Source organism: Neoarius graeffei, chromosome 20 (genome assembly GCF_027579695.1).
Source record: "Neoarius graeffei isolate fNeoGra1 chromosome 20, fNeoGra1.pri, whole genome shotgun sequence".
Lineage (NCBI taxonomy): Eukaryota > Metazoa > Chordata > Actinopteri > Siluriformes > Ariidae > Neoarius > Neoarius graeffei.
Genome location: NC_083588.1, coordinates 19,822,564 through 19,846,721, shown reverse-complemented (window position 1 = coordinate 19,846,721; position 24,158 = coordinate 19,822,564). Strand labels below are relative to the sequence as shown.

The following is a 24,158-nucleotide window of genomic DNA, read 5'->3' as shown; positions in this document are numbered from 1 at the left end:
ATCACGATGGAGAGCCACCATCGTGATACCACGCCCCCTCCTGTCATAAACATGCATATACGGTATCATCTGGGCCTATTTAACCTAAAAAGTTAGTTTTTTGTTAGTTTAGTTAGTTAGTTTTGTTTAATATATAAATATATTATATAACATATATAAATACATAATTATATAAATCATTATAAAGTAATATCCTATTACCGCTTGTTCACGTAGGCTATGGTGCAGGGACGTGCTAGTGAACATAACGTGGTTACACAAATACAGTATGCTACTAATAATAAATTTCGACTTCATTTTTTAGCCTACACTATACTTTTAATGTAAAATTTGTCATGTTGTTCAAACAAATAGCCACTATTAACAGTCGGGAAATATTGCACCTTATCAAACGGCAGTGAAGCGCAGACTTCGGCAGAAGTCAAATAACTTTAATCTGGTAAATAGGCCTACTTTCAGACTCAAAATGGTCCACTCTAAGCCATAATGTCAAACCAAATGGAAGAATGAAGGTGATTCTGATAAATGTAAAGACAGTTAAAAAAAAAAACAATATTAAATCATGATTTTAAAAGCTGGCGCAATAATTCAAACACTAATAAATTGGAAAAATTAGCGCGTTCAAGTGCGCACTAAAGGCCGAAACGCATCTTCAATTGATATGGTGTAAATAAACAATGAGTAATAGCTTAAGTGTAGTTAGTTTGAATACTAGTCTTTCATTGTTAGAGCAGATTAATATCTTGCCGTGATCAGTGAGTGCTCGGGGAGGTTCATTTCCACCTGCGCTTTGCGCAGCTCATTTCTCCGAAGCCAGCTGTGCGCAAACGCAGTGTTGACTGCTCGGCAAACTCCAAACGCTCGGTCTGTACTGGCCCTCTGTTCCGCAAGCGAGTTGGTTATGGCCAGGTTCAAACTGTGCCCAAAACAACTTAACCACGGCCATTTCAATTGCCTGATGGCTGTGACAATATTCGCCCCATTGTTGCAGGCGATCTTTTTCTCCTCTATTTTCCATTCGGCAAGCGTCTCGCGCAATGCGTCTTCTAAATTGTCCGCTGAATGCGTCTCTGGCATGAAACTCGTCTGCAGGCATTTGGACTGCATTGCCCACTCTCGGTCCACATAATGTACGGTAGCTGACATATAGGGCATCATGTTGCAGCTGGACCACATATCCGTTGTCAAGGCCAAATATTCCACATCACCTAGCGCTTTTTTTTCCTTTACGTGCCAAAGCCTCGGATGAGTATCTAATACTTTTAATAATAATAATAATAATAATAATATATTTAATAACGTGGTATTAAAATCCCCCCCCGCCCACGATATCATCGTCCATCACGATGTTTGCACTGTAAACATCGTCGATGCCAATTAAGGGGACATCGCACAGCCCTAGTAGCCGCTTTATCCTGTTCTACAGGGTCGCAGGCAAGCTGGAGCCTATCCCAGCTGACTACGGGCGAAAGGCGGGGTACACCCTGGACAAGTCACCAGGTCATCACAGGGCTGACACACAGACAACCATTCACACTCACATTCACACCTACGGTCAATTTAGGCCAAGTTTACATTAGACCGTATCTGTCTCATTTTCTTCGCGGATGCACTGTCCGTTTACATTAAAACGCCTGGAAACGGGAATCCGCCAGGGTCCACGTATTCAATCCAGATCGTGTCTGGTCCGGTGGTGTGTAAACATTGAGAATACGCGGATACGCTGTGCTGAGCTCTAGCTGGCGTCGTCATTGGACAACGTCACTGTGACATCCACCTTCCTGATTCGCTGGCGTTGGTCATGTGACGCAACTGCTGAAAAACGGCGCGGACTTCCGCCTTGTATCACCTTTCATTAAAGAGTATAAAAGTATGAAAATACTGCAAATACTGCCCATTGTGTAGTTATGATTGTCTTTAGGCTTGCCATCCTTCCACTTGCAAGTGGTAAGTGACGCGCATGCCCAACATGCACTGAGATCACACACACAGCGGCTCAGTCCCAAATCACTGCTCGTGCGCTCACTCGCGCGCTCTGTGAGCTGCGCAGGGCCGGAGTGCGCACCCTCCAGAGGGCACTCACTGTTCAGGGCGGAGTGATTTGGAGCGCAGGATGCCTGCGGAGCCGAGCGTATCCGTGTATTGGCGTTGCTGTGTGCACGCGAATCGTGTATTGGCGTTGCTGTGTGCACGCGAATCGTTTTAAAAACGTTAATCTGATGATCCGCTGATACGGTCTAATGTAAACCCCACCTTAGAGTCACCAGTTAACCTAACCTGCATGTCTTTGGACTGTGGGGGAAACCGGAGCACCCGGAGGAAACCCACGCGGACACGGGGAGAACATACAAACTCCGCACAGAAAGGCCCTCGCCGGCCACGGGGCTCGAACCCGGACCTTCTTGCTGTGAGGCGACAGCGCTAACCACTACACCACCGTGTCGCCCCATTTTATTGAAGTTTACCATTAATTCTCGAGTGCATTGTACATGATAAACTGAGCAGTGTCCTCAAATTTAGCACACAACTCAAAAATTAGGAGGATCTGAAGTAAATTCAGCCTGAGCTGTGAATTTTATATACTTACTAAGCATTATTTTCAACACGAGTGCCATTGTACGGTATGTACATTTTTCTTGACTACCTCCAACTCTGTTGGAGGAAGTGATATTTTCACCTGTTTGTCCGTTCCCAATGTAACTCAAAAAGTAGTGAACAGATTTTGATAAAAGTTTGAGGAAAGGTCAGCCATGGGCCAAGGAACAATTGATGAGATTTTGATGCAAATCTGGATATGTACATGCATCCAGGATTTTTTTTTTTTGTCAGTTCCCCATGTAACTCGAAAATTAGTGAACAGATTTTGATGAAATCATGAGGAAAGGTGGGTCATGGCCCAAGGAACAAATGATTAGACTCTGATGCAAATCTAATCTAATATGTAACTTGGCAGATGCACAAACTCTGTGTGCCCTTCTAGTTACTATTAATTGTTCTTTTTTTCACCTCCTTTACAGGTTACATTATGTTACATTACATTAATGGCATTTAGCAGATGCTATTATCCAGTGCGTCATACAACACACCTAGAGCAGCCTGGGGAGCAGTTGGGGGTTAGGTGCCTTGCTCAAGGGCACTCCTTGATTTGATTTATTTGGCAATAATACAGTACATAAAAATGATAAACATATTCAAAAAGATGATCCAAAATAAACATCCATCCATTATCTGTAGCCGCTTATCCTGTTCTACAGGGTCGGAGGCAAGCTGGAGCCTATCCCAGCTGACTATGGGCAAGAGGTGGGGTACACCCGAGTGTTGTCACGATACCAATATTTTGGTACCGGTACCAAAAATGTATTTCGATACTTCTCGATACTTTTTCAAATAAAAAAAGAGAACACAGAAAATGTCATTACTGACTTTATTAATAGAAAATCCTAACAGCAATTTTAGAACAGTTAAATAAAAGGAATCAAACTAGAGTAACGAGAACCAATAAACAGTTTACACCAACATCTGTCAACTTAAACCTCACCCTTCTCCCTCTCTTGCTAATTAGGGGCACTGGGTGGGGGCACTGTCCCTGGACCAAAAGCACCAGAGCTCTGCAGTGAAAATAGTTTAGCAGATTTTTTTTTTCTTTCGATTACGTTCATTATGTCTTATATTAAATATAGTTAGTTTTTTTTTTTCTTTTTTATCAGACATCTAGTTTTTGGGGGCGGCACGGTGGTGTAGTGGTTAGCGCTGTCGCCTCACAGCAAGAAGGTCCTGGGTTCGAGCCCCGGGGCCGGCGAGGGCCTTTCTGTGTGGAGTTTGCATGTTCTCCCCGTGTCCGCGTGGGTTTCCTCCGGGTGCTCCGGTTTCCCCCACAGTCCAAAGACATGCAGGTTAGGTTAACTGGTGACTCTAAATTGACCGTAGGTGTGAATGTGAGTGTGAATGGTTGTCTGTGTCTATGTGTCAGCCCTGTGATGACCTGGCGACTTGTCCAGGGTGTACCCCGCCTTTCGCCCGTAGTCAGCTGGGATAGGCTCCAGCTTGCCTGCGACCCTGTAGAAGGATAAAGCGGCTAGAGATAATGAGATGAGATCTAGTTTTTGGGTTTGTTTACCTGACATGTTTCGACGTACGACTGTCGTCTTCCTCAGAGTGTCACCGGATGTTATTGGTGACGCATCTTTTATCAGCTGATGTTTCCGGAGGTGTGGCCTTCCTGTCTGGATTGACAGGTCGGTCACGCCTTCTACTGTCAGTTCATCCCCTGCAAGATGGCACTCCAGGTATGGGAGAGCATGTATGCGCCCTCATCTCAGTTGATGGCCCTCGGGCTTCGCTTACGGATCTCTATGGCCTCCCTGATCCAGCGCTGATGTTTGTTATCTTCTGTGCGGATGACTCTGGCATTCCCCCAGTCCATAATATGATTTTCCCTTTTGCAATGATCTGTTATGGCTGACTTATAATTTTCCTGTTGTGCCTTTTCTTTTATTGTTCGGGTTTGTCTTATCGCTGTCTCCTTTTCGCACTCTTTCTTATGTTCATTTTTTCTTGTGTTGAAACTCCTTCCTGTCTCCCCAATGTAAGTTTTATTGCATAATTGACATGGAATCTCATATATGGTGTTGCATCTGTTGTCCGGATGTATTCTGTCTTTGGGATGAACCAGGATCTGACGGAGTGTTGTGTATGGTTTGACAGGTGTGTTAATGTTGTGTTTCCTCATTGCTCTTTGAATGCGTTCAGTTATTCCCCTAATGTATGGTAATGTAACTGCTCCCCTGTGTTCTTGTTTGTTAGTTTGTTTTTTCTCTTTCTTCTGTGTTTTGTTGTTCTTAACCTGTTCCACCCCTTTGGAAATTGCCCATTGTGGATATTGACATGCCTTCAGTGCATGTTGTATATGTTGTTCCTCCTGTTCTTTGTCCTGTGGATCTACAGGACAAAGAACAGGAGGAACAACATATACAACAGGACGACCCCGAGGCGTTTCTCACCTTGTTCGAGCAGGTCGCCGAAGCCTCGGGGTGGCCGATGGAGCAGCGTGCGGCGCGCCTCCTCCCCCTCCTGACGGGAGAGGCGCAGCTGGCCGCACTACAGCTCCCCGCCGACCGCCGGCTGGCCTACGCGGACCTTCACCGGGCCGTCCTCCAGCGCGTGGGGCGCACACCAGAACAGCACCACCAGCGCTTCCGCGCGCTGCGGTTGGAGGAAGTCGGCCGGCCGTTCGCGTTCGGCCAGCAGCTCCGGGACGCCTGCTGGCGGTGGCTGAGGGCCGACGATCGCGACGCCGAGGGAATCATCGATCAGGTGGCGCTGGAGCAATTCATCGCACGCTTACCACCTGGAACCGCGGAGTGGGTCCAGTGCCACCGCCCGGCGTCGCTGGATCAGGCAGTAGGACTGGCGGAGGATCATTTGGCGGCTGTTCTGGCGGCAGGATGGCTGACGACGTCTTCTCTCCTCTCCTCCCTATCTTTCTCCCCTACCTTCTGTGTCCCGTCCTCGCCCCATTCCCCCACCACGGAGGCGGGGGCCGGCTCCACCCCAGCCGGCCCACCGCACCCGTGGTGCCCTCCCGTTTCTCCCTTCTGTGTCTGTCTCTCCCCCCCCCTCAGGTGAGTGAGCCCCAGAGCACAGGTGCAGAGGGAAGGCCCGGGCCGGTTTGCTGGCGCTGTGGGGAGCCGGGCCACCTACAACAGCAGTGCGCAGCAATGGAGGTGGGCGCGGTGGTACGGATCCCCGACGCGCCAGAAGCTGCCCTCGATCGGGCCGGAGCGTATCGCATACCGGTGAGTGTACAAGGGGCTACATATCAGGCGTTGGTGGATTCTGGTTGCAATCAGACCTCGATCCGCCAAAGCCTGGTGCAAGACGAGGTATTGGGGGGAGCACAGGGGGTGAAGGTGTTGTGTGTGCACGGGGATGTTCACAGCTACCCTTTGGTGTCGGTCCACATATATTTCAGAGGGGAAAAATCCATAGTGAAGGCGGCGGTTAATCCTCGCCTTACCCACTCTTTAATTTTGGGGACTGATTGGCCGGGATTTCGGGGTTTAATGACGCGCCTAGTAAAGAGTGGGTCCTGCCATTTGACGGGGGAGGTCCCGGTGTCGCTTTGGCTGGAGCTGCTGTCGCAGAGCCGTCTACGTCATCTCCGCGACAGAGTGAGGAGCCGCCGGCTCCTCCTCTTTCTGTTGGGGAATCCCTCGCGGATTTCCCATTAGAACAATCGCGAGACGAGACTCTGCAACATGCCTTTGACCAAGTGAGAGTAATCGATGGTCAAATGCTCCAGCCGAACGCCACCCCGTCCTTCCCCTATTTTTCTATTATGAAGGATAGATTATACCGAGTGACACAGGACACTCAGACGAAAAAGCGAGTCACACAGCTATTAATTCCAAAGAGCCGCCGGGAATTGGTATTTCAGGCGGCTCACTTTAATCCCATGGCTGGACACCTACGGCAGGATAAGACACTAGCCCGGATAATGGCCCAATTCTATTGGCCGGGGATTCGCGGCGACGTTCGTAAGTGGTGTACGGCGTGCCACGAATGCCAGTTAGTAAATCCAGCGGCCATTCCAAAAGCGCCTTTGCGCCCCCTACCATTAATCGAGACCCCATTCGAAAGAATTGGGATGGATCTCGTCGGGCCATTAGATCGGTCAACACGAGGGTACTGCTTTATATTGGTTCTGGTGGACTATGCAACGCGATACCCGGAAGCGGTGCCTCTTCGCAATATCTCAGCACGCAGTATTGCAGAGGCCCTCTTCCACATCATCTCCCGGGTTGGAATCCCGAAAGAGATTCTGACTGACCAAGGCACCTCGTTTATGTCACGAACACTGAGCGAACTGTATAGGCTATTGTGTATTAAGCCGATCCGCACCAGCGTTTATCACCCACAAACGGACGCTTTAGTTGAACGGTTCAATCGCACCCTCAAGAATATCATTAAAAAATTCGTAAGTGAGGACACACGTAACTGGGATAAATGGCTCGAACCCTTGTTATTTGCAGTGCGAGAGGTCCCCCAAGCCTCCACGGGGCTCTCCCCGTTTGAATTATTATACGGGCGTAAGCCGCGCGGCATCTTAGATGTGCTGCGGGAAAATTGGGAGGAGGGACCTTCACAGAGTAAAAACGAAATTCAGTACGTTACGGACCTGCGCGCAAAACTCCACACACTCACCCACCTAACTCAGGAGAATTTACGGCAGGCCCAGGAACGGCAAGCCCGCCTGTACAACAAGGGCACGCGCCTTAGAGAGTTCATGCTGGGAGATAAGGTACTCGTACTGTTGCCCACGTTGAGCTCCAAATTAATCGCCAAGTGGCAAGGACCCTTTGAGGTCACACGGCGAGTCGGGGATGTCGACTATGAGGTAAGGCGAACGGACAGGGAGGGGGCGCTACAGATCTACCACCTCAATCTGCTTAAACTCTGGAACGAGGAGGTCCCCGTGGCGTTGGTGTCGGTAGTTCCGGAGAAGGCGGAGCTGGGGCCGGAGGTTCAAAAAGGGACATTGGCATCACGTACCTCTCCGGTCCCCTGTGGAGACCACCTCTCCCCAACCCAACTCACGGAGGTCGCCCAGTTGCAGGCCGAGTTTTCGGATGCGTTCTCGCCCCTGCCCGGTTGCACCAACCTCATAGAACACCACATAGAGACGCCCCCGGGGGTGGTAGTGCATAGCCGCCCTTACAGGCTACCCGAACACAAAAAAAAAGGTGGTTCGGGAAGAACTTCAGGCCATGCTCGAAATGGGCATCGTCGAGGAGTCCCACAGTGACTGGAGCAGCCCGGTGGTCTTGGTACCCAAGGCCGATGGGTCGGTCCGGTTCTGTGTGGACTATAGAAAAGTCAACGTGGTGTCTAAATTCGACACGTACCCAATGCCTCGTATTGATGAGCTGCTCGATCGACTAGGCATGGCTCGCTTTTACTCGACACTGGATTTGACGAAGGGATATTGGCAGATCCCCTTGACTCCATTATCCCGGGAGAAAACGGCCTTTTCCACACCGTTCGGCTTACACCAATTCGTCACACTTCCGTTTGGGCTGTTTGGGGCACCCGCTACGTTTCAGCGGCTGATGGACAGGGTCCTCCGGCCCCACGCCACCTATGCGGCCGCATATCTGGACGATATTATCATTTATAGTAATGACTGGCAGCGGCACCTGCAACACCTGAGGGCCGTCCTTAGGTCGCTGAGGCCGGCGGGTCTCACTGCCAACCCGAAGAAGTGTGCGATTGGGCGGGTGGAAGTACGGTATCTGGGCTTCCACTTGGGCAACGGGCAGGTGCGTCCCCAAATTAATAAGACAGCAGCGATTGCGGCCTGCCCGAGGCCCAAGACCAAAAAGGGGGCGAGACAGTTCCTGGGGCTGGCTGGCTACTATCGTAGGTTTATACCTAATTATTCGGACGTCACCAGCCCGCTGACTGACCTCACTAAAAAGGGGGCGCCAGATCCGGTCCAGTGGACGGAGCAGTGCCAGCGGGCTTTCTCTGAGGTAAAGGCTGCACTGTGTGGGGGGCCACTTTTACACTCCCCTGACTTCTCTCTCCCTTTTATGTTGCAGACGGATGCGTCGGACAGAGGCCTGGGGGCCGTTTTGTCCCAGCAGGTGGAGGGGGAGGATTGCCCCGTCCTGTACATTAGTAGGAAGCTGTCGGTGCGTGAGGGGCGCTACGGCACTATTGAAAAGGCATGCCTGGCGATCAAGTGGGCGGTCTTCGCCCTCCGTTACTACCTGCTGGGGCGCCCTTTCACCCTCTGTTCGGACCACGCGCCCCTCCAGTGGCTCCACCGCATGAAAGATGCCAACGCGCGGATCACCCGTTGGTATCTGGCACTCCACCCCTTCAATTTCAAGGTGGTCCACAGGCCGGGGGCGCAAATGGTCGTGGCGGACTTCCTCTCCCGTCAAGGGGCGGGGGAGTCGGCTGCAGGCCGGACAGGCGCCCGGCCCGAGTCGGGCGGTGGGGGTATGTGGCAGCGGGGGCGTGGTCAAGCGCCGGTCTGTGACAGGAGGGCGGAGCCAGGGAAGGTGAGTGGCAGAATCACTACACCTGACTGTAATTAACCTGTGTTTTGTGTGTTTTCCCAGTAACCGCGCCCTATTTAAGGAGGCAGAGGGAGAGCAGAGGAGAGCTCATCCCGGGACAAGAACACAGTGTGTGTGTATATGTGTGTGACGCTACCAGATTAAGAACTGGCGAGTAAACTGAAAAGTCTGAGAATAAAAAGCCTTTTCCATCTGAAGCGTTGTCCTGCCGTCCTTTGTGCTCCACCCACACTTCAAAGAGCTCTACAGCTATATAATATATGCACTTGACCATCAAGATTGCTGAAACGTCGGCTCAGATCGAAAGTTAGTGGCAGCATGAAGACTATGTAGACTATATGTCAGAAAACTCTGTCACAACTTTTTCAATTGTTTCATTTTTATTATTATTGACGGCGTCGTCCTCTCGAGTAGCCTATAAAATTCATTCAGCAGGTAAAAACCAGATCCTAATTCATTAGCCCAATTTCTCTCCAAACAATGCAATGTATGCAACCTGAATTTCTAATGTAAAATAGGCATACATGGCATGAAATGTGTATCATTTATGGCTTTATTTTCCAAATACAGTCAACCTTAGTGTGTGAGAGAAAACTCCCCCTCTCTAATTTTCCCCTCCGCTTCTTTTTAAATGAAAGCTACACTCGATTGGTCAATGTTGTATCTGCGGAGTTCTCGCATGGGAGAGTGTGACGAGATGAGGCACCGAAGGGGAAAAAAAAAAAAAAAAAAACCTTACTGGTCTCCATGCAGCAGCGCACGGCATGAGGGAGCGAGAGACAGTGCAGCACCTACGGCTCCTAACAAGCAGCCTGCAATCGCTGCTCCCGTTGTCATTTCAGAGAGCCGGTTCTCTGACACATCACTAAATTTGTTTTGTGAAAGACTACTGATTGTCTGAGCGAGGGTGTTACGAACTGAATCAAACTTTTTAGGTGTACAATATTGGAAAATGTGGTTGGTCGCTGTGAGTGCACATTGAACTATAGAGTGCTCTGAGATGATGCTAAAAATAGTAACACTGCGGTCTGCGCGGCCATCTTGGAAGTCACTCGCTCCAGAGCGCTCATAGAGTACACATTCACCGATTCGTTTCCGCGTTAGAGGGCTGAGAAGCTTGGATTTTTTAAGAATTTAGACATCTGAAATGATGGAGCACTACTGTGATAGTTTAGATAAGCAGGCACGGGAGCGTTATGCTGAGAAGGTACGTTTCATTGGGAATGTAGATCCATACACTGTTAGTGAGAAGGAATGGAAAGCTGACCCCAGCTTGTTGCCGCATGTGACATGCATCGATCTTGTGAACTATCTAGTGTTTCACCCAAGTCCATTTTGTGAACTAAAGGATTTCCAGAACTACAAGAGTATGGAAGCATACGATAGATTTGTGTCCGTTTGGGTCCGCGATGTGTCGGTGTTGACTGCTGAAGACGGAGAGACAAAAGTGATCAGAGGGAAAGTGTTACACTCGCAGAGTCTATCCCAGCCTAGTCTACACCCCTGGATAATATTTGACAAGAGACATGCTATTTTGTGTGCACATTGCAACTGCATTGCTGGACTTGGGGAATGTTGCTCCCCTGTTGTTTTATGTTGAAGCGGCCACAAGACTAAAGGAAAGTACGACAATCACACAACAGCCGGCATACTGGATGCTACCGGTAACTATGAAATTAAAATAACTATTTTAGTAACTATGAAATTCAAGACAATATTAACCTACCTGTCACAAAGTGATCAGAACAAATCCGGATACAGTCAAGTTGTCCTAAATTTGATCGGTTAATGGCAGCCAGCCACTGTCGTCTCCTCCGCTCGCTTTTCTCCTGTGCTGCAATTCCCTGGTTAGTCACGACTTTAGGGAGTCTGTAGAAGCTTTTGCCACCCTTTTCCCCCCGGCTACTACAGCCAACAATGACACACGTATTCGGCATTGTCACCCCTTTTTGCTTCGCTGAACAACAACAATGCACTGACCCAGGCGACCTTTGACTTCCAATATGGCCGCTGCTGGGTTTGCGCTGACCTCGAAGCACTCTATTAACTAGGCTACCGAGCTATTGCATTTGAAAAGGGTAGCCTGCATGTTGCATTCTCCTCTATTGAAGGCGTATGCCGTGATACATGCAAAGTTGTGACTTTTTTGGCCTGGCGTGACTTGCTCACTTCCCAAAAATATTTTAAGCTTAATGGCTCCCTGGAATTTTAAGAAAAAAAAAAAAAAACATTACAGTTCATGAGTTACCTGTTGTTCCCTGAGCTCTGCATGCAGGTCTGGGTGGTTGTCTTTTAAGTGTTTAGCAAGGTTGGAGGTGTTGCCGCCCTTCGCCAGACATGTTTTTAAACACCGTTTGCAAACGGGTGCATCGGAGTTTATTGGTTGGCCTTCCGCATCTGGGGTAAAGCCAAAATACTTCCATATTGCACTTCGCGCTCCTGGTTTGGAGCAATTCCAGCGTTATGGACGTGACACTTGAACTCAAAATGGCAACAAATGACCCAGTGCATGTTTTATTGTCTCCCAGTATTTAAACAGGTGTTGCATATTTTAAGGCTGTACCATACTGGAGAAGTGATAGAACAAGAACAATTCCCATAGTACATCTAGGGCATGCCAGAAAATGCCAATAAAATATGCGTTATGGATGTGACAGAAAAAGTATCACTTTTCTTGGGTGACTGTACATTTTTATCAAACTCTGAAATTGTAAACCTAATGTCGAAATGGAGATATCCATTTGATAGAGGGGTCCAAGGTGAATATTAAAAAAATCTTTGTTTAAAATATTTTGTATTTCATGCAGAGTTTCGGAAGGAAAAGTCAGCGTTATGGATGTGACGAAATTCCGTTATGGATGTGACGCATCTGAAATGGACATGGCATATGCAGGGGTGATAGCGTTCCGGCGCCGCGCCAGATTTCCGGCATACCGTGGCTGGGGAAAAAAAAAAAAAAAAAAAAAATCTAGTTCGCCCATTGTCCTGTGTCATTCTGAGATGCGCAGATAGACAGTAAAGGGAATTCCGAATTCCCTTTACTGTCTATCTGCGCATCTCAGAATGACACAGGACAATGGGCGAACTAGATTTATTTATTTATTTTTCCCCAGCCACGGTATGCCGGAAATCCGGCGCAGCGCCAGAACGCTATCACCCCTGCATATGTTTAGAAAATCAGCAATTTAACCACCATAACCCTTTGAAAAACTCTCTAAATATCAGCTAAAACTATCAAAGTTCTTAAATAATATTTAGGATGGCTATTGTTTTGCTGTTTTGTGGATTTTAGCATACATTTCTGTGGCTTGTGGCAATAATATAGAATTGTACATGATCAAAGTTGATTTTAGCTTGGGTTTTACATTATAAGAAAGAAAGACTGACATATTAAGGCGAAGGGAACAATTCTTGTGACAAATTGGTTCAACTTATTCACATCTATAAAATACAGGCCTAGGTGATATCTCTGGGAGTGGTTTTGATGTATTACATGTTGCTTTATTTTTGCATGGTGAGGTTGACATTTACATGGAATTGCCCTTTGTCAACTAGGGGATTGACAGGTGCAGCAGCCATTCTCCTCTCTTGCTCCACTCAGCTGTAGCCTAGTTACAATGCGACGTCACGTGGTGAGTTTGCCGCGCTTTTGCAAGTACCGATACTTTACAAATGCAGTATAGTACCGTTTTAAATGCCTCAGTACCGCGATACGATACTGGTACCGGTATACCGTGCAAGCCTAGTACACCCTGGACAAGTTGCCAGGTTATCGCAAGGTTGACACACAGACAACCATTCACACTCACATTCACACCTACGGTCAGTTTAGAGCCCCCAGTTAACCTAACCTGCATGTCTTTGGACTGTGGGGGAAACCGGAGCACCCGGAGGAAACCCACACAGACACAGGGAGAGCATGCAACCTCCACACAGAAAGGCCCTCGTCAGCCACTGGGCTCGAACCCAGGACCTTCTTGCTGTGAGGCGACAGCACTAACCACTACACCACCGTGCCACCCCCAAAATAAACTAGTATAAAAAAAAAAAAATACAGAAAACACATACTGTAGATATTGCTGGAGATAACACAAAAAAGTTAAAAACTTATTTCCACATGGTCCCCATAATACAAGATGTGACAAGAGATATAAACTTAATACATATCAAAATATACAAAAATTAATAAAAATCACTATTCTCAATAGAAGTCATAACATTATAAGACTTAACATTTTCCTTAAAATTTAACAAAGATTGACTAGAATTGACTAAAGTAGAAGACTATTCCATAACTGAGCACCAGCGATACAAAATGAAAACTTGCCAAAAGCACCAAAATGAGGCATGACAAGCGAATGTTGACTAGAACGAGTATTATGAGAATGCCTTCTTGAGATGGAAAGGAATTGGTCAGAAAGGTACTTAGGAGACATCCCATCAAGCACTTGGTACATATGATTTATTTTTAATTGCTCTACTCTATATCGCACCTTAAGATTTTTGAAGTGTTCAGTAAATAATGATGTTCTTGGTTGTAAATTTAGAGTAAAAGGAACCAATTTATTATGAGAAATCTGCAATTTTGTTTTTGTTTTCAGCCATTCCTGCTGGTCCAGGGAATCAAACTGGCAACCTTTTGGTCCCAAAGCTGCTTTTCTAACCATTAGGCAATCTGCTTTGAGTCCTTTCTTGTTTGCCATAGTGATGGATAGCTTGACGGACGAAGTGAGGCAAGAGTCACCATGGAACATGATGTTTGTGGATGATATTGTGATGTGTGGTGAAAGTAGAAAGGAGGTTGAGTTGGGTTTGGAGAGATGGAGGTATGCATTGGAACAAAGAGGAATGAAGGTGAGCAGTAGCAAAACAGAACACATGTGCATCAATGAGAATGGGGATGAGAGTGTAGTGAAGATGCAAGGAGTAGACGTAAAGAAAGTTGGTGAATTCAAGTACCTGGGGTCAACTGTGCAGGAAAATGGGGGCTGTGATAGTGAGGTGAGAAAGAGAGTGCAGGCAGGATGGAGCAGTTGGAGAAGGATTTCGGGAGTCATTTGTGATCGGAAAGTCCCAGAAAAAGTGAAAGGTAAGATGCCTAAGACAGTAATGAGACCAGCTGTGATGTACGGATTGGAGACCGTACCCTTAACGAAGAGGCAGGAGGCAAAGTTGGAGGTGGTGGAGTTGAGGATGTTAAGGTTTGCGATGGGAGTGACAAGGTTGGACAAGATAAGGAACGAGCACATCAGAGGGACAGCACATGTGGAGAGCTTGGGAATTAAACTAAGAGAGAGGAGACTGAGATGGTATGGGCACATCCTGAGAAGAGATGCAGAGCATGTTGGAAGGAGAATGTTGAGGATGGAGCTGCCAGACACACAAAAACGAGGAAGGCCAAAGAGGAGATACATGGATGTGGTGAGAGAGAGGACATGAAAGTGGCAGGTGTGCTAGAGAAGGATGCGGAAGACAGGGAGCAATGGAGACAAAAGATCCGCTGTGGCGACCCCTAATCGGGAGCAGCCAGAAGAAGAAGGCAATGCCTTCTCAACAGGAAGGTTAAAACTCTTTACTCAAGACTGTGATCCTTTTTAATCGTTTGCTGCATTTTTTTTCTTTGTTCTGTATGAGGCATTTGTTATATCTCTAGGTCTTCATAAGAGTCTTGAACTGACAAATGGCAAGGTACTACCGTAAATCCTCTAATATAGGCCGGGGCCTTTATTTCACTCAAGTGCATCTTGGTCCAGGCCATTATTGGAAGGAGGCCAGAATTAGAGGCAGGCCTCTATTTCTATTTGAGCAAAACAGACAACCAGTGGAATGAATAAAAACGAGATTTTGTGTCTATTTGAACCTATAAAATAGGTTGATGCTTGGTTGCCTGGTTACCACCAGACCTACCGGTAATCACAATCAGGGGCGCCTGCAGGGTTGAACTGTAAGGTACGCACTAGCGGTGTAATTCCCCCCCCCAAAAAAACGCTTGCGTGCTGCAGTTTCTATGAAGAGTCGATCTATAGGCTTATACACAAAACAACGATAGAACTTTAACTTGAAATTGAACAATAGCCTTCCATGAACACAGGCTGATATTTGAACAACATATGTGAACTACACACGACAATAAACAATAAACTCTTTATAGCCTCGATTAGAATCTAGTGAACTTGCTCAGCACTACCGCACGCACGACTCTGACACACACTGTAGCGCAACGTGGGGTACATAGACTCGCTGAAAAACTCCTCGGGTATTTTTCTGAGTTTACCGAAAATCAGAGTAGAAGGAGCCACCCACCCTCTGTCTGGTTTGAAGCGGTTCTGTAGGACATTGAGCTTTACAGAGTCCCGTGCACATTTTAAGGCATCTGGTTGAAGTTTACCTCTGTCTGATAAATCTGATGTCAGTGATAGCGGGCTGACTCGTGGCTCATTAGTAAAGCTATCTGATGGCTCATTTGTCAGCAAGGTGGAGCAACCATCTACTTCTGATCGTAAGGGACATGGGGAGATGTAGGTGTTCTTATATGAAATTCACTGGATGTATGGCTAGTTTCAAACTCAGAGGTAGATGAAGGCAATTCCCTCAAAGGAACTGAGCTCGCATCCAGCTGCAGCGTACTGCTGCTCGGTTGCGGAGGAGTGGAAGCTGCCGGTGCCGTGTTACTAGCTGATACTGGAGAGGACTGGCAAGCAGATGACACCCCTGGATCACTGCTTTTGGACTTTTTCGTAAAAGTCTGAAACAAGCTCGTTTGTTTCAGGGTTCGTTTACTCATTTCTGACTCGCTTCTCAATACATTCTCGCACAAGCTCTGACTACTGACGATTGTCTGTCTCCGTTTCTCAAAACTGGAGAGAATCTCAGTGGTGCAAGAAAAGTATATCTGCATTGACCAATGAGCTTTCTTGGTCACGCACACCCCGCCCACTCCTGAAGCACACAAATGCGCCGGCACACACATGTCTCTCTCTCTCTTTCTCAAATTATGTTGCATTGCCAAAGCATTCAGGTAACAATTATAATTTAAAAAAAATATCTCTCTCCCCAAGGTACGCCTAGTGCGTACGGCCATACGCCTGGCGGCGCCACTGATCACAATTGTCTTTCAGATCGGAACGATTGTGTAAGGCCACTATGATCTCAGAAACATCGTTGGTTATAGCCCCGGCCTGTATTAGAGTCCGGCCATTATTTACCTCCTCCGACAGCGAGACCGGCCAATATTAGAGTCCCGGCCAGTAATGGAATACAGGCCAGTATTAGAGGATTTACGGTAGTCAGCCAATACTCAGTGGCCATTTTAGCTGTAGGTACAGCAGTCATGCCTTCACACAACAAGTGCATCAAACTACACTTTGTTTACCTCACACACACTGTGCAGAGCATAGGCGTAGAATTGGGTATGGACGGTATGGACGTGTCCCTACCAATATCAAATGACAGTTGATATGTCACTACCAATATTTCTGATTGAAGAAAGAAAGAAAAATTAAAAAAATAAAAAGTCACGCTCCGTGCATGGTACACGTTCCTGTAGGTTTCCACTGGGTGAAACACCACACAAAATTTGCTCATGAATATTCACTCTGGGGGCATGGTCACAAAAACAGCAAGCTTTTTGGCTACCATGTCAATTAGCAAGTGCGGTTGCAGTGCAGTGACCGGCTGCTAGCTAGCAAACTGTCCTTGAGGAAAGTAACGTTAGATTAGCTTGTAAAATGAATCAGTTAACAACAGTTCGTATTCAGTGTGTAAAAACGACAACATACAAACATGACTGTTTTCTAAGTTTGTGTGGCATGTAAATAACAATCCGACTTGATATTGACAACAACTGGTGTTCATTAAGGTCACAAAGACATTATTAAATCATATCAAATTGTGCTAATGATGGCCAACATTGCATCTAGTCTTGCTTGTGAAGTGCCTGCAAACTTTAGCAGCCCACTAACCCCTAATTTGAAGTGCTTCAGTTAAGACCTGTAGAGTGCCCTGACCAAGTCTGTGTAACATGACGCATGTCCCAATGGTAATGTGGACATTGTTCATGGCCCAGACACCTTTTAATCAAATAAAACATTTTCACGTAATAAGCATAACAGCCTCCGCCTTCTCGATCAGATATTTTTGGTTACTCCTGCCTCTCTTTTGAAAACGTCACATACCAAGTACGCTGAACTGATTGGTTTTCAAGGGGGTTCATTTGAAAGCGGTAGGCTAAAAACTTCTCTCGTGCAAACGTAGAGTGAACGGTGTGAACAGCAAAGAGCTCGTTCAGCGAGATGTCAGGAAAGAAAAGAAAGCTGGACATTCGCAGCTATTTTTCAAAACAAAGTGTAAGTCACTCGAGGAAAATATGGCCCTTTTCCACTACCCTTTTTCAGCTCACTTCAGCCCGACACGGCTCGCGTTTCAACTACCAAAGAACAGCACGACTCAGCTCGCTTCAGCCCTGCTTAGCCCCTAAAACTCGCACGGTTTTGGAGTAGGGCTGAAGCGAGCCAAACCGAGCCGAGTGAGGCTGGGGCGTGAGCAGACACTCCCCTGTGCACTGATTGGTGAGGAGGAGTGTCCTCACATGCCCACACACGCCCCGCGAGCACGCTGGGATCTGTAAACACCGTAAACCCGGAAGAAGAAGAATTACGAATTACGAGAATTTCTGAAGCCTTATGCGCCTCGCCTCATCTATACGCTCTTGCCAGTATCTGTTGGCGTTGTCGGTGACTACAAGCCACAGAACCAAGACCAGCAACACTAACGACTCCATGTCCTCCATTTTTATTGTTTACTATTCGGGTCGTGAGACTACCGCTTAAAAGCTCACTGATGTCACTGTTTGCGCTGTTTAACGACATCACGTGACGTCCACCCACTTTCGCTAACTCCACCCAATGTGTCCACCCACTTCCAGCCAGCACGGTTCAGCGCGGTGGTAGTCGAAATGCAACTCCAACAGCCCCACTCAGCTCGACTCAGCACGGCACGGCTCAGCCCGACTCAGCCACGTTTGTAGTGGAAAAGCGGCAATAGTTTCCCCTTACCGCTAATGAATACATTACAATGGCATCTTATCCAACGGTTTCCCTCAATGTTCATATGGCACATCGATTACTTTGCCAGGTGACAGAAGCAACACAACCGCATTGTACCTCACACAGCAGTGGAGTGGCAGGGTCACAGCATAAGGTGAAGCTGATGAAGGACTTGGACTTGACAATTTTTAGTTGGAATAGCCTATTTAAACTGACGTACGCTACTGGTGTTTGAAATGCGAGGTGTGCTGCATCACTGCTCATTGCATCAATGTGTTATTTATCAGGTGACAGAAGAATATAAAATAGGAGACAGAATATAAAATAGGAGAATTACATTGATCCTGCTCCTGAATTTACCCATGATATGCACTTTAAACTAGCATTCTAAAACTAGTTAAAGATCACACAGAAGATAGCCTACTCCCCCTGCTATCCTAATGGAACGCAGTGTTTAAGGCTCCGTATGTTACTTCCATTTACGAGGGAAAGGAACATGTTCCGGGTGGTGTAGTGGTTAGCACTGTCGCCTCACAGCAAGAAGGTCCAGAGTTTGAGCCCAGTAGCCAACAGGGGCCTTTCTGTGTGGAGTTTGCATGTTCTCCCCGTGTCTACGTGGGTTTCCCCCACAGTCTAAAAGACATGCAGGTTAGGCTCTAAATTGACCATCGGTGTGAATGGGAGTGTGAATGGTTGTTTGTGTCTCTGCATCAGCCCTGCGATAACCTGGCGACTTGTCTAGGGTGTACCCCGCTTCTCGCCCATAGCCAGCTGGGATAGGCTCCAGCTTGCCTGCGACCCTGTAGAACAGGATAAGCAGCTACAGATAATACAGTTGTGTTGTAAAACACATTTGCAAATTGGTAGAATGAGTTAATTATCACGGGCGGCACGGTGGTGTAGTGGTTAGCGCTGTCGCCTCACAGCAAGAAGGCCCGGGGTCGAGCCCCGTGGCCGGCGAGGGCCTTTCTATGTGGAGTTTGCATGTTCTCCCCATGTCCGCGTGGGTTTCCTCCAGGTGCTCCGATTTCCCCCACAGTCCAAAGACATGCAGGTTAGGTTAACTGGTGACTCTAAATTGACCGTAGGTGTGAATGCGAGTGTGAATGGTTGTCTATTGCCGCTTTTCCACTACAAACGCGGCTGAGCCGTGCCGTGCCGAGTCAAGCTGAGTCGAGCTGAGCAGGGCTGTTGGAGTTGCATTTCGACTACAACCGCGCTGAACCGTGCTGGCTGGAAGTGGGTGGACACATTGGGTGGAGTTAGCGAAAGTGGGTGGACGTCAGGTGATGTCGTTAAGCAGCGCAAACAGTGACATCAGTGACAGTGGCGGAACAAGTCAGAGCCGGGCCGGGGGCGGGGCAAATGACCGGGCCCTTTATTAAAGCTTATCATAACATCATTTTAGGCTACAAAATGTCCGCAGCTGCGGTGTTTACCAATTTCAACACTACCGGGTGCAACTATGTTATTTAGTACATCAAGTCCTTCAAACGAACATGTAACTCAGAAACAAAAAACATTAGGATACTGTACATGGCTCATAATAAAACATCAATAGCCTATACTGCGCACATTATTTGAAGGGCATACGAATGAGCGCTCAGAGGTTGCAACGGTGACAGGAAGAGTCAGAAATAAAAGGAGGGCGGTGCAAACCTCACTGAATGCACTGTGTTTACCAATTTCAACACTACGGGGTGCAACTATGTTATTTTGTACATTAAGTCCTTCAAACGAACATGTAACTCAGAAACAAAAAAAACATTAGGCGACATACTGTACATGGCTCATAATAAAACATCAATAGCCTACTGTGCGCATTATTTGAAGGGCATACGACGAGCCTTGCGCTCCGCGAACTCGTCCACGATGCTCTGTATGTCACTGATTCAGTGAGCTTTTAAGCGGTAGTCTCACGACCCGGATAGTAAACAATAAACATGGAGGACATGGAGTCGTTAGTGTTGCTGGTCTTGGTGCTGTGGCTTGTTGTCACCGACAACGCGGACAGATACTGGCAAGAGCGTATAGATGAGGCGAGGCGCATAAGGCTTCAGAAATTCTCGTAATTCGTAATTATTCTCCTTCCGGGTTTGCAGTGTTTACAGATCCCAGCGTGCTCGCGGGGCGTGTGTGGGCATGTGAGGACACGCCTCCTCACCAATCAGTGCACAGGGGAGTGTCTGCTCACGCCCCCAACCTCACTCGGCACGGTTTGGCTCGCTTCAGCCCCACTCCAAAACGGTGCGAGTTTTAGGGGCTAAGCAGGGCTGAAACGAGCCGAGTCGTGCTGGTTTTTGGTAGTCGAAACGCGAGCCGTGTCGGGCTGAAGCGAGCTGAAAAAGGGTAGTGGAAAAGGGCCAAAAGTGTCAGCCCTGTGATGACCTGGCGACTTGTCCAGGGTGTACCCCGCCTTTCGCCCGTAGTCAGCTGGGATAGGCTCCAGCTTGCCTGCGACCCTGTAGAACAGGATGAAGCGGCTAGAAATAATGAGATGAGATGAGTTAATTATCACATGCAAGATTTGTAATTAAATCAAATGAATTGCATATTATTCATGAATTACTACAATTCTGAACTTCAAATTTTAAAAGTCTGGACTTTGGAGAGATGATGGATACTGTTTTAGTGGAACACAATGGAGCAAAATATTGTGACCCTCTAACGTTGACCTGAAGTTGGCGCCACTGGGGGTTGGTATTGGGTTTATGCCCCCACCAATGTTAATACCAAACCTACACCTTTGGTGCAGAGCAACAACTTACTACAACTGTACAGTTAAAATGCACGTATATTATAGGTTTCCCCGTTAAAACAGAAATACATAATAACAGTGTTTAAAGCACATAAACCTCGTTCAGTCCTCTTTCAGTTCCCAGTATACAAATATAGCGAGCTAGCTAGCACTTTTCTCTTGTCTTGTCTTATTAGCTTGCTAGCAAGTATGTATGCATGAATGTATAGACAGACTGCTTGCTAGCTAACATTACCTCATCGGCGTGCACGTTAAAAAATAATTATTAAAAAAAAAAAAGCGCCATGGCTGAGTAGCTGCTCTGCGCCGTCCCTGTTTGGTGTTGGCTATTATTATGCTAAGCACTTCCGGTAAAAATAAAAACACGAGCACGCAGAAAGATGTTCCTGTGACCAGTTCCTTACCTCTACAGGTGTATCGCTGCCTTTAATATTCCAGTCGGGTTAAAAAATGAACACACGCTGATTCAGATCAGTACAAGTGTCTGTGGCATTATCTGCTGATTCACCCTGGAAAGACCAAAAACAGCTTTCGTTTCGTTTCGACTTTTCAGGACGGCTGAACTTTCGTTTCATGGGAAATGGGCGTGAACTCATGAGCTCAGGACCCGAACCTCTCGTTAAATACACACACTGAGGAGGAGTTGGAGGAGTTTCTGTATGTATATAGATTAGATTCACTTTATTCATCCCACATCGGGGAAATTCACGTGTTACAGTAGCAAGAAAATGTCAAACAGATAACAAATAAAACTGAAATAAAAATTAGACAAACGAAGGATTAAATACAGAGGGCTATTTGCATTATCTACCGTGAAAAAGTATAGAAAAATTGCCTTATTGAAAAATTGCACATTACAGGTAGACTCTGTATATATATATATATATATATATATATATATATATATATATATATATATATATAAATTATATAAATTATATATATATATATATATATATATATATATATATATATATATATATATAAAGTATGCATAAAAATAGTTTAGGGCCTATATTATTGCACATAATAATTGCATCGATGAGAGATGGCAGAGGTGGTAGTGGTGAAGTAGTGCAAATGAAACGACAAACAGGTTATTGGTGCTATGTTACAAGTTGTGGGTGTTATACAGTCTGACAGCAGTAGGTATGAATGGCCTGCGGTACCTCTCCTTCTTACACCGTGGGTGTAGCAGTCTACTACTAAAAGAGCTGCTTAAAGCCCCCACAGCCTCATGTAGGGGGTGAGAAGGGTTATCCATGATTGAGGTCAGCTTGGCTAACATCCTCCTCTCACTCACCACCTCAATGGAGTCCAGAGGACAGTCCAAGACTGAGCCAGCCCTTCTGACCAGTTTATTAAGTTTCTATAATCTGTAAATTTCTATAATCTGTTTCTATAATCTGCCCTCTGTATTTAATCCTTTGTTTGTCTAATAATCTGTCAGATTGATGAATCTCACAGGATAAAGTCTGATTGGTTTGTGTGTGAAGTATTCTGAATCTGCTGTGAAATGTGTTTTTATTTTTCACTGTTATTGTTGATCAGTACTATGGTACCAAACCAGTGCAGTTTGTTGTGTCCTCTCTTTGCTCCCAGCAACACGTTTTTTTAAGGGTCACACAAGGATTTTTTGGATGAGTTTTGTGAAGGAGGTTTGCGTAAAGTGCATATCACGGATAAATTCAGGAGCAAGATCAAAGTACAGTGGTGCTTGAAAGTTTGTGAACCCTTTAGAATTTTCTATATTTCTGCATAAATATGACTTAAAACATCATCAGATTTTCACACAAGTCCTAAAAGTAGATAAAGAGAACCCAGTTAAACAAATGAGACAATAATATTATACTTGGTCATTTGTTTATTGAGGAAAATGATCCAATATTACATATCTGTGAGTGGCAAAAGTATGTGAACCTCTAGGATTAACAGTTAATTTGAAGGTGAAATTAGAGTCAGGGGCGGCACGGTGGTGTAGTGGTTAGCGCTGTCGCCTCACAGCAAGAAGGTCCTGGGTTCGAGCCCCATGGCCGGCGAGGGCCTTTCTGTGCGGAGTTTGCATGTTCTCCCCGTGTCCGCGTGGGTTTCCTCCGGGTGCTCCGGTTTCCCCCACAGTCCAAAGACATGCAGGTTAGGTTAACTGGTGGCTCTAAATTGACCGTAGGTGTGAATGTGAGTGTGAATGGTTGTCTGTGTCTATGTGTCAGCCCTGTGATGACCTGGCGACTTGTCCAGGGTGTACCCCGCCTTTCGCCCATAGTCAGCTGGGATAGGCTCCAGCTTGCCTGCGACCCTGTAGAACAGGATAAAGTGGCTAGAGATAATGAGATGAGATGAGAAATTAGAGTCAGGTGTTTTCAATCAATGGGATGACAATCAGGCGTGAGTGGGCACCCTGTTTTATTTAAAAACAGGGATCTATCAAAGTCTGATCTTCACAACACATGTTTGTGGAAGTGTATCATGGCATGAACAAAGGAAATTTCTGAGGACCTCAGAAAAAGCATCGCTGATGTTCATCAGGCTGGAAAATGTTACAAAACCATCTCTAAAGAGTTTGGACTCCACCAATCCACAGTCAGACAGATTGTGTACAAATGGAGGAAATTCAAGACCATTGTTACCCTCCCCAGGAGTGGTCAACCAACAAAGATCACTCCAAAAGCAAGGCGTGTAATAGTCGGCGAGGTCACAAAGGACCCCAGGGTAACTTTTAAGCAACTGAAGGCCTCTCTCACTAATGCTAATGTACATGAGTCCACCATCAGGAGAACACTGAGCAACAATGGTGTGCATGGCAGGGTTGCAAGGAGAAAGCCACTGCTCTCCAAAAAAAAATTGTTGCTCGTCTGCTCCTCCTACTCAAGCGAGTAGGACGCTTTTTGCTTTGCTCCTGCTTGAACTCCTCTTTTCCGCTTTTTTCACTATTTCTCTATTTTTTCTTATTTGCTTTCTTTTTACTTACATTCAACAAGTTTAGCAAGGAAGGACAGATGTTTTCTCCCATTTATACAAGATAACCTAGAAGTTAGACAAAGCAACTGACACAGAAGACTGGATTATTGTAAAATGGGGAAACCAAGGAACTCTAGTAACAAATGGACTGAGCTTGAAAAAATAATTTCTAGCCTGGAATCTATGATTGATGCCCGTCTATTAAGGATTGAAGGGAGTCCAGCAGCCGATACCGCTAAGGGGAATGCGGGGAATGTTCAGCATCTGAATGATGGGAATTTGGATGAATCGGTTGACTTCACAAAGCAAAAT

The 24,158-nt window shown here is 46.5% G+C and overlaps 1 protein-coding gene across 2 annotated transcripts in view; it reads right to left on the bottom strand.

The window, feature by feature from the left end:
- The window catches only part of rnf213a (ring finger protein 213a), a 131,610-nt gene extending 110,152 nt beyond the window's left edge, over positions 1-21,458 (bottom strand). For both annotated transcript variants that reach the window (XM_060901392.1, XM_060901393.1), the window contains exon 1: positions 21,293-21,458. The gene's annotated coding sequence lies outside the window, so the exon portion shown is untranslated. The remainder of the gene's footprint in view (positions 1-21,292) is intronic.
- Between the last annotated feature and the right edge of the window lie 2,700 nt (positions 21,459-24,158).